Source organism: Papio anubis, chromosome 10 (genome assembly GCF_008728515.1).
Source record: "Papio anubis isolate 15944 chromosome 10, Panubis1.0, whole genome shotgun sequence".
Lineage (NCBI taxonomy): Eukaryota > Metazoa > Chordata > Mammalia > Primates > Cercopithecidae > Papio > Papio anubis.
This window is the reverse complement of record NC_044985.1, coordinates 60,344,094-60,356,331: the sequence shown is the minus strand read 5'-3', so window position 1 is coordinate 60,356,331 and position 12,238 is coordinate 60,344,094.

Here is a 12,238-nt window from a genome sequence, read left to right as displayed (position 1 = left end):
CAACTGAGCTGCATGAGAAGCCAACTCTGCAAGACTGGGGTCATTGAAGCTGGGGACAGTAAGGTGTCCTTATGCCACAGCATGGGTAACAACTCATGGGGCAAGGAAAGGGACATGCTGAGAAAAACAAAAATGGCATTTCTCTTGGGGCTTATCTAGGACGCCTAAGTGCACTTATTATGATTCCTAGGTCAGGATGAAATAACTGCTTTAAAAAAAGATTACTTCTACATGTTGGCAAGAGTGCCAGTGAAACACAGAGAAAAATGCAGAAGATAGTGCTCAAAAGATCAGTACTCAACACTATAACCTCTGTATCCCTTACCACAGATTTATGTTCTTTCTAGGTCCAAAATGTCTTCTTTTGGCTTTAGTTCCTCCCAGCAAAAAATTCTCTTTACTTGAGCTCAGTGGATGTCAAGCGTCAAATCTCCAATGTCTCCAAAGAAGTAGCCCTAAATTAGCCTCTTGACAAGTCATTCATACTAAGGACCATATTCTTTTCCTCTATATTTGCCTCAAAACTATGGGCAACAACTTCCAAATGGAAATGCTAAAGCTGCTGCCGTTTTCCTATTATCCTCACCTATCATATGAAACATAACAATTAGCATTTTTAGCAGGATTGAAACTGCTAACACAACTTCTCTGTGTCTTACACCATTAAACTTGATGAGAAATCCCTTCATGATTAACATTCATCTCGCTGTATCGTGCTTGAAGGTTAATAATATCCACTATCTCCTGAGAGAGGGGGAGGGGAGCTTATTTATTAAATGAATAGCAGAGTGAGGCAACCAGGAAAGGAAATTCCCCCCTCAGTCCACTAGAGGGTGGTTTGGCAGAGCCGAGGGAGGACGGCCGAGGCAGAGAGGCACCAACAGCTTCCTGTCTTGTTCGCCTGCACTTTAGTTAAGAAGAAGCAACATTAGTATTCATTGCTTTCTATTCCTCACCCTGGGTAGGCTTTCATTTCTATTAGAGACACTTTACGAATGCCAGAAGTCAGTGTTGACTGGGCCATGACATGGTGGGGGAAAAAGAACCTATAGAGTTAAGACTGCTTAAAATAACATCCGGTCTAATTCTTCTAAATCAACACTGGGTGAGATAAATAGATATGTATTAGCAGATCCTAAGTTTAAAACTTTCATAGATTATGTAGCAGTATGTGTGCACTTCAGATATGGATGTGGAGTGAATGTTGCATGTACATTATGGGGAATTATACATAATGCATAAAGAAATGTACCTAGCCTTTAGCACACCAGCTGTTTCTGCTTATAAGCCTGAGTTACCTATGAAATGCAGTAGACATTTTGTAGTAAATATCCTACTTGATTGACTTTTTTTTAGGCCTAGTCACCTATGCTGATTTATAGAATTTAGGAAGAAATATAAATTTTAGCAATGAAAGATGGAATTTTAAAATTTCTTGTATCAAAACATGTTGTGTTCTGAGAAAGAAGAGATGAGGAATTAGCCTGTTTTGGTGGTCTCTACGTAGGTGGTAAGGCAAAAGAGAATACGTTTTTCCTATCTGTAATATTGTTCAGTGTAGCAAACCCTTTTGCTTGTTACAGTACAGCAAATGGAGTGTTTAATTTGGGATTCAATGTAGTCTAGAGTCAAGGTGCAGCAGTTTTATTACAGAAATACAATTTTATTGGAGGCTGAAGATTTAATTTCCACCTTACGTAGAGAGCCATAAACGGCATGCCTGTTTTACATTTTGCATAGTATTTGATATATGTAATTCCTGGCCTAATTTTAGAGTTTCAAAAGGTGGAAGAATCACAATACGTAGATTCAAATTCTTCAACACTTCAGCCACAGATGACATTTTAAAATGAGCAATGTTCTGTTTCTTACTCATGGATTTGAAACCTTTGCTTCCCTCCCCAGAGCTCTGCACCACATCCTTTCCAGGTATTCCTAACTAGGTGAGCCACAAAGCCACCTAAAGGGCGCCCTCATGTTGGAACAAACACTTCCTTTGTTTAAATCTGTCTACTAGATGGCATTCTACTAAAACCTAAGATGATCAGACGATATGGATAGCTTGCCATCAGTTGTGCCTAGTATTTGTCAGGGTCATATATGTTAGCATCTGTTCAGATGTATGTATTTTGAATAAAATAATTTGTAAACATATTGGAATGACTGTGAAAGAAATAATCAAATAATGTTAGCTGTAAGGCTGTATCCACATTGGAATCCAAATTTGGAGGATTTTGTCATTCTCTTTCCTTCAAACATATTCATTATCGGACACACACACACAACACACACACACACACACACACACACAAAATGTTGCTCTTCCATCTGTTTGCCTTTGCAGCATTAGTTCTCTTTATCAACATTTCATACCTCCTCTTTACCACCAGGTGGAGCCCTTTGTTTATGGACATCTGTCCATTTCCTTTTTCTCAAAGATGCTACCACATAAATAGCTCCAGAGCTAAAATACTGTTGCAAACACGAAAATTTAACACACAGAGATAAAAAAGTAAAGCTTTTCAGGCATTGGTATAATAAACCTTGCTTTGAGTCCTATTGCTACTAGATTTAATGGCTTACACATTTTCCTATTTACAACTCCTGCACACCAAACAGCAGAAAATAATATTGTTGCGTGTGCCATAAACAGTGTTGCTGCAGGTCTATTTTATGTAGTACTATCATTTTTATAATCTCAAATGTTTGGCAACTGCAGTCAAAAAAAAAACCTAACCAAATACTATATGCTGTAAGCTTCAGTTGCCTTCAGTCTTAAAAATATATACCTCATTGAGAAGAAAATGTTTTTCTTCAGACAAAAGAGAGTGGTAATTCAGCTGTAATAGACAACAATGTAAAAATCTTCTCTTAGTCAAATTCATCTCTCCTCAATTTGAGATCCAGTTAAGGGTACGTCAAAATCCATTTTAGCTTTGATTATATTTAGGAGCTAATTAAAACTGAGTATTATTAGCACAGCTACATTGCTCAATTATTTTCATATTCTTATTTTAAGAATTTAATCAAAGCTCTTCTCATGAACAAAAAGCAATAATATTTTTTAAATTGGAACCCCACTTTGCATGTGCAAATAACTGTAGAATGAGCTTACCTAAACTATCTTGCCAGTGACCTCAACTTTGATCTGGAAAGATCGTTTATGCACAAGTAAAACATTCACATTCTCTATGCTAATTCTGTGTTGGATCTTTTCTCAAGGTAGTTTACTTATGGCAACGTTGGAAGGTCTTTTAATAACATATGTATTTTCTAACACCACTGAATTATATATTTAACTGGAATATCATTTCTGTTCCATTTTTTATTTTAATCAGGATTTGCTCCCTTTGTACTTATATATGTAAAATTTTGGTTAAACATCTGCAAAGCAGTGAGTGGAAGAAGATTTGTGTACATGGTTTATTTAGTCAGTCTCCCAGCCTGAGAAATCTGACTTTTCTATCGGTATACAAACTGGTTCTTCAACCAGAGGCTGAATGTGAAGGAGTCCTTATACAACAAAATGCTGGAACCACCATTTTGCCGTCTGCTCGCATACAATAAAATGGTGGCACAGAAAACAGTTAACACATTGTGCCCATGAGACTTGTCTGAAAGTATTCTACTCGCTAATCCAGATATCAAGCCACTTTTAAAAATACTGTTACCAAGTGGCTAGACGTATTTGCTTATGTGTGTAATGCATGTGTGTGTGTGTTTGTGTGTGTGGTGTGTATGAGATGCCAGAAGAATTGGATGTGTACATTTGACGAAAGGATAGAAAGAACTAGTCAAAAATTAACACTCAAGCTGAGAGTGAAAGCAAACCTACGTAAAAGCACAGGTCCTGCAAATTGCTTCTAACAGTTTACAAAAGCTGTATAGTGAATTTGGCCTTGATAACTCCTTTCATTTTAGCATTCACTGAAAGCAACTTTGAGCTAGCAAATTTAAGGGAGTTGGTATTCTTTTTATTTCTTTTTCTTTCCTAATGTCCTGTATAAATTAAAAGCAAGCCCCCAGTAGACTCTTACCTGGAAACTCCACGGTCTTGCTTTTTACAGAGGGGAAGGAAAACCGAGAATCACTCTTTCTTTCCTATTTTACTTCTGCTCTTATTTTTGTCATTACAAATGCTGCCTTGGCTCTTTTAAAGTGTGAAAATTCTCATTTTTCTGCAGTACTTCAGACTCATGCAGACTCCTTGGGGATACAGTGAGGAGCTAACCAACTGCACATGGGAAATGGGACTGTTCGTGGTTAGAAAAACTGCAGTCTTTGGTAATTTTCCACATGGAGTAGAAGTCATAAGTGACTTTTTTCTTTTACGTATAATGACTTTACTCGAGTAGTTGGTATAGAGTTCTAGGCTCAGGTTTGAACATGTGAATGCACTAATGTGTTTTGCAAAATTTAATTTGACTTCTTTCTATAAACATTTTCACTATTTTCAAGTGCATAATAAATAGGTTAAAACAGGACACCCTCCCTCTGTGATAACCCCACTTCCAGACAGAATTATAAAAGGCTACTGTCTGTAAATGAGAAATAGCCCTGTAAGACCCACCAGCAGGTTATGCAATATGTGACATAGACCACCAGGGGCTGAACTGAAACCACTAATACTTTTTTCATAGCATCATTAGCTAGAGTTAAACAAGGTGTCAAAGTGGAAAAATGGGGAGGTTAACCTGGCTCATTATACTTGCATGCCTTCATTTTAATTATTTTTTGCACGAAAATTAAACACTAATATTCAATTTTATGATTTAAATGTGTTACCCAAATACAGTACCTTTTATCTTTTTAAATGATTAATGCATTATTTTGTGATTATTATCTAAACTTGATTTTCAATAAATACTAAAATTCTCTTAACAAAAATGCAATTTAAATTTAAGGCTAAGGAGAGGTTATTAGCAAAAATTTTCCCTGTTGTATTTTATGAGATAAAATTGATTTTCTTTTTTTGAAATTTAGATCTTAAATCAAAATCTGCCTCCAACCAAGATGAGTGGGCCCAGGGCTCATGGAGTGAGTTTGCATGCATTCTTGACCTCATGTTGACAGTCATCGGGAAAAAATATGTTCTCTTTATAATAGCTGCTTTACAATTTGGGACATTGCTAGGTTTTTACATGCACTAATATTAGTTGCCCCATGTACCTTAAATAAAGCCAACTCAATAAATTTAGAATTGTGACTGAGAAATAAATGCCATGTCAGTAAATCTCAACCAGATACCAGAAGAAGGATTATGTGATTGTTTAGTCCAAAAATTAAGTTTCATGTCTTTAATTGGTGTCATATCCTGTCCTAAGTATGTAGTGCTTAAATCAAAGGCAACCACATTAACCTGGAGAGGAAACATAATAACAACTCCTTTCATCTCCTGCCTCAAATGTTTGTATGCTCAACCCTAATTTTTGTTAAAACACTTTCAAGCAAAGACAACAGGAAATAGTAAACATGGCAACACCGTGAAAATAATTTTCGGATGCACTATTTCTCTCCATGTTCAAAGAATCAGTTGTACAGGCTGTGGAGGAAACTGAGGTATCATTAAACCCAGTGCAGACAAAAACAGCCACCCTTCCAGCAAAATTGATACCTCTGTTCATTTTATAAATCTTGGTTCTAGCCAGATCGAAGCCGGGAATTAACTCGGTCTCTCACATCAATGGCCTGAAACGGTGGTGCATCACGGTAATACATTCAAAGGGAATCAGGAGTATCTAACAACAACTTTAGGAGCAGGAATGCAATTGTAACTGACAGCCAGATGTCTGGTCGGGCTGCTGCAACTACCTATCAAGACTGCAGATGGTCTTGAGATCTTTGCATCTAAACAGCAAGTCCAAGTGAATGACATACAGATAAACAACAATACCACAAATCATCAACACAAACCAAAAAAACCTCTGTGACTGATAAAAATTTCAGATGTCAAGAGTTAGCCAGCTCAACTCCTTACTCTCCCCTTTCTCTCCTATCCAAACAAAAAGCATGATAGTGGTTGAGGGCCCAGCAGGAAATGTTTGGACACCCAGTGCCAAACGCTAGTCCTTCACTAAAGCCTTCAATATACTTTAATGCTTAGATTACAGAGGCAAAAAAGGCTCCAGTAGAAATTACTTTACATGTGGGATATTAATAATTTGGCTAACCCTATGTTACATTTATTGTACTTCCTCTTTACCTTAGAAGAGTACAGTAAAATTCAAAGAGAAAGAAAATTTAATTACCATTAAAGCAGTGATCGGCATAAAGCTTTTTGTTCCTCGAATATGTGTTTCAAAAAAAATTTTATGTTATTCTAGTAGATTAGTGTTTTTTAACCTAGCTAAATACACATATTTCTTCGTTTTCACAGATTCCATATTATCTTGAAATACTTTTCTTTTATATACCAGATTTGACATGAATTTGCACTTCATAAACTACTACAAGTATCAAGCCATTTTAATCCAAATGTGGGTAAAGAATTTGGGGGAAAAACTAAGTAAAAATGTCTTATTTTGTAAAGCAGTTTGAAATTTTAATTGATTTTACACAGTTGCAAAAATAATAGAATTATATTCAACCTATGTATTCTTTTAGTGAGCATGGGTGGGTATTTCAGTACCATCAACCATTTTGCAGTTTTCATGAGGTCTCTTTGAGTAATTAAAAATTATGCCCTTTCAAGCAAACTCTTTTCAGTGAAGTTAATCCAAAAGTTCCTAGATTAAATATTTCAAATACATTTCGCTTATGTGACATTCTTCTCCAGGGCTCCAGTGTACCCTCCTATTGTTGCCAGTTCCAAACCCATTTTGAGGTCTCAGCTTTTTCCATGAGAATGTCAAAACTGGAGGCCTTTCAAAGTAGCTGCTGTGAACACGGAGGCCCCACAGACAGGCTGACAGTCCCTCCAGTTGCTCTCAGAGACTTGCCTCACGTGGATACACAGAGCAATTCTCCAGACACAGACGCATCTGATGTCCTTTCCCGAAAATATCATTTCCAGAAAAGATGCTGACCAAGAAGAAACAGCAGGGGTGAGAGAGTGGCCAAAGCACTTGAAACATCTTAACAAGCACTAATTAAATGTCGTGCTTAAAAAATATGGCTTAAGAAAGCCAAATACAATAACTTCTTACAGATGGTTTTAGGAACTAACAAGACCTGTAGGAAATGGCGCATTAAGATTAGTGTCCCCGAAGTCTCTTACAACCATTAGTGACTGAAGGTGCTGTGCACTTTAGAAGGAAATAATCAGAATTTGCCTGATGTGAAGCTGTTTGTTTTTTTTCCCATTTCTCTCTGAAGGGAACTGCGCATCTGTCAGTGCATTACACAGTCAATATTGACACGGCCAGCCAATGGAATATAAAAGGAGCATTAGCGGCCTTGAAATCTATTTTTTTCTGACGGGGTGCAAAGCCATCCTGAAAAACAATTGTGAGTATCAAGAAGGCAGGGACTGTGCTTCATCATATATGTATGACAATGCCAATATCGTGGGCATTTTGTAACTGGTTCGCTTATTTATTGAACAAAGATTCCTTCAGTGTTTACCCTCTGCTGGCTATGGACTATGATTTGGAGACAAAGTAGAGAGATACGGTATCTACCTTTCCGAGTGTGGAAGCTGTGTAAGGTTATTTGCTGGAGATGGATGAATGGATGGATAGGAAAATGTGTGCTGGGGGAAAAAAGGTATTTCTCAGACACAGGTCTGGTGGTCTAGTCTGATATTCCTTTAGGATGCAACCCTTGGACTGAACACATTGAAAGAAATATAGAGGCAGATTCGCCAGGTGAGATGGCTCAAGACAAACCCAGTGGCAGTAATTAGTCCCAACATGAGCCTGAAACTAGGTGCTAGTATGGAAGTCTGAGCTTCTAATGAAGGGGCTTTGAAGTTAAGTGAGGTTTCCCACGATCTTAGAACCTATATGACATTATTGTTAGTATTGAGCTTTCTTGGTAGAATCTGGAAGAAGAGCCTCTGGTAATAAAGGAAAATATAGGCCTAATATTTAAACATTTTTTTAACCCAAAGCATAACTAAAAGATTGAAGGGTGTATATATGTCTATTGTTAAGAAGACACCTGTTGTTTCCAGTTGCTTGTATATTACCCCTTAGGAAGATGTGATTTAGCGGCCCAAACTGCCTTTCACACTAGCAGGCTTCTTGATCTCTTTACTGTTATTTCTCTGTCTTAATTCTACTCCCATTTGCCATGTATTCAACTGTTAACAAGGTGTATTCTACACCTTGTCTATACCCATGATGCAAACTGGGGTTCAGCCGTGAAAGGATTGTTAGAAGCAGGTAAGACTCAATGGAGGGGAGACTGGAGACTGTCAAACCCGCACTCTCCAGAGCAGCCAGCAGAGCGCTTTGGGGATAGAAGGAGCTCTGAGCAGGGGTTCTGTCACAGAAGCTCTGTCGGGTCAAGCTGGTGGGTTGGAAATAATGAGTCAATCTAGCCAGGCCATCAGGGAGGTGTGAGGAGACATTCAGCAAAAACAAAACAAACAAAAAACAAAAAACCAAAAAAAAAAAAACTTCTGCCAACTTGGATGTTTTCCATAAAAGAACTAGTTAACTAGATTTTCCTTTTCTAGCTGGTTGCTTTGCAGTATAATGAAAAGGAATTTCCAAATGATTGGGTTGATGGGCTAGCCATCCCTGACCCCACACAACCACCTGTGCCACATCACTCCTGGCTATCAAAACCATATACCAACCACCACCACCTACCCCATTCAAAACAAAATCCTCATTAGAATCAACAAGAGAACATAAACTTGCTTTGGAGGTGGTGGTATTGTTCATTTCATACATTCACTCAACAAACATTCACTGTGAAACTCTTCAGTGTCATCTACTGAATAACTCTACACATGCAAATTGGTAGGAAAAAAAAGCTGCTGAAGGAACTCCTAAGGGAAAAAATTATCAAAGTTATAGCATTACAAATACAAGTTTCAGCCTTGGGAGAATCCAAAACCTAAAGAAAACAAGGCTGTTTTCCTCTAATGTCCTGGATGAGGACAGAGTGTTTCAGGTAATGCTGCTGATGAAGATGATGAGCTGATGTGGATGCTAGCGCTGCCATTCACAAGGTGAGGGCTCACCGCATGCCTGGCACTGTACACAATACATTGGTTATTTCATTGCTGTACAAACCTATTAAATTGGACTCATTATTCCCATTTTACAGATGAGAAAACTGAGGCCCAAAGAGGCTAAGTAGCATCTAGTACTAGTGACATCTAGAAAATGGAGGAATCCAGATTGAATTTCACAGTCATCTTGCTCCAAAGCCCATAGCATCTTGCCTTCTTTCTAATTTGGTTGACTTGCTTTTGGTTGAGGCCATGTAATATCCAAGTCAAAATCTAAGTGATTTTCACTCACACATGTGAGAACTGGGTGAATGTTTTTGAAGCTAGGTCTGGAAGATGATTAAGATGACCTGTTAAATGCATATTTAAATGCAACATTCCCACGTATTGTCTGAATCTTAGTAATATTTCATGGGTTCCAAATCTCATTCTTTGTGTTCCCTTTTACATCAGACCTCTCCAAAGAGGTGCCACAGATGTAATGTTGCAGGTCCCAAAGGTGTTGCCCTTCATGTCCAGATGGCACAGCACTGCGCCAAAGCTGGCCCCTCAGCAGCTGTGACAGGCAAGGAGCAACCCCCACACGTGCAGCTTAGCAGGATGCCACCCAGAGGTCTGAGACACGGTCAGGGAAGAAGAACGGAGGAGAAAAGAAGAGAAGGTGAGGGAAGCATAGACAAGAAAGCAAGGGAGAGAGAGGGAGAGAAAACTGCAAACCGTCATCTGCCACTGCCTCCCAACTGGCCTCTCCAACCACAGGCCAGCCTCCTTCCAAGTTCCTCAGCAGAGAGCTGCGTTCAGAAAGAAGCAAATGAGGGATGTGGAGGCAGAAGGCCTGGAAGTCTGGACTTGTCATCTGAAACGTTTGAACTCAGGCAAGCCAAGAAACTCTCTGGGTCTCAGTTTCCTCATCTGTAAAAATGAAATAAGGATAAGGTCCATTGCACCAAATATTGAACACCTAATGAGATCATGTATTTTTAACAGCTTTATTGAGTTGTAATGGACATATAATAAACTGTACATGTTAAGCAATGATGCATTTGGAAAGAAGCATTTGTAAACCATAAAACTTTCATCTCTACCAGGCTCAGAATCCCACAGTAGCTCCCTAATTTCTTTAAGCCATTTTCTGTCTGGTTTTTAGGAGTCTTCATAACCGGTCTGCACCTTAGCCGGCCACCTCATTTCTTACCATTTTCCACTACAGACTCATAACAATGAGGCCAGCCTTCTTCATTCAGCATTCTCTCCACTGGTTTTTCCCTGGAACACCAACAATGACCACCAAGCCCCTCTGCTCATCTTCAGCATCTTCATTCTCCTGCATTTGTTCAGCCGTTGAACACTGAACACTCTGACAAATACTGTCCTATGTACTGGGGATGCTTCTGGGAGCAAGAAAGAGAAGTTCACTGCCATCAAGGGTCCTTCAAGAGAGCTCTTGACAGTAAACAGGGTGTTCCCTGCCAGCATCCTCCTCCCTATGTGAATCCTCCAGCTCTGATGCTCTCTCCTCTGTGAAGTCTCTTTTAAGTGCCATTAACTCATTATCTTCTCTCTCTTTTTTCCTACAGCTCTTGTGGGCTGTTTCATATAATTTAGGGTGTGATTTTATTTTTTAAAATTCTCACCTAAAAAGCACCACCCAGGAAGCTGGTTTTTTTCCACACTCTTATAACCCAGAGTAGACATCAAATGCTTGTTGATTTCAGAAGAGCACATCAGAAAAGCTGGGCATGTGTGAGAAACTCTCCCAGGAAACAGAACCCACCATTGCCCCTCAGTGGCACCTGTCTGGTGGGCTGGTCGGCCCTGCTGGGAGGGCGGCACTAGCAAGGACAGTCTGATTCACGGCTTGTCCAAAGCCAACCACAGGGGAAGCCATGCTCAAGGACATCTTCCTGCTGCCGGCAAAAGACGAGTGTCTCCTAGCAACCGGCTTCCAGTGGCTTCCTGTCCTGGGAGCCTCCCTGCGCTCACAGCTTTACATCCTGGGGTTTTGTATTTTGGCCTTGCTAATCACTGTGTTTATTCTAGGTTCTGAAAATTGAGGAATAAATGCAGGTTAGCTGCTGACGTTCAAGCGGAGACACCATTTTATTCATAACCTCCTTTCAGCAACCACTCATGACTTTCATGGAACAGAATGTTTGATCTTAGTCTAAAAAGGGTAAATATATTTTTTAAAGATTTCATTTATATCAAGGCAGTTGGTTTGAAAGATACATAAAAAAGGAAAAGCACACATTCTTTCCATCGAATAATCAAAAAGTACTCAGACCTTTTCAAAACAGATACACTATCATTCAAAACCTGTTACAGCAATAAACTCTAACTTGGCAAGTTCACAGATGCAGAAGGAAAGGCAAGGCAAATTGGAAGAAAATGGTTCAAAAGTCCTTAAAAGTTTTGGTGGCTTAGAATTATGTCTGCTGCAATATGGATTGAGCATTTATTTCCTCCATGTTCTTCCTAGAAAGTCTAACCTTAGTTTCAAGGTATATAGTGCTACATTTTTATTTTTGTGGGATTGAACTCCGCAGTTGATGTTGCTTTGTAACATTTTCTCTTGTTTTTAGCAAATATTCATCAAGACACAAATTCCTCATCTGTTAAAAAAATCAATCAGACTTCCCACAGTGAAGAGCTCAAAACTATAAGTATATCCTTTATTCAAAAAACCCATAAATGTAAGTTAAAGGTATGATTACTTGTCTCTTTCAATAAGAAAACTCAAAGACTTAAGGTGAGTTGAGTGCCCAGAGTTAAATATATGAGAGGGCTGGTAAACCCCAGAACTCTTTTCCAGCAAAGCCACCAAAGCCTGGTACTGCCCGGGGTTCCCTGAGCAGCAAGTTGAGGTTTGGAGTCTGCTACTGCTGTATTTAGGCAGTGAGCTTGGTCTCTGCAGACTTGTGAGTTCTTTGGAGGTATCCCTCAGTTCCTCCCCCCATTTCCCTCCCCCTGTCCCAGCAATACAGCCACAAAGTCATGAGTCCAAGATTAATTCTAACTGTTTGGCCGTAGCAGACCCTCTATAAACCTAAGAATGACTTCTGCCTTCTCAGGGATAGTATAGGATTTACCAGGTAGCACCAGTGACTTCTAACT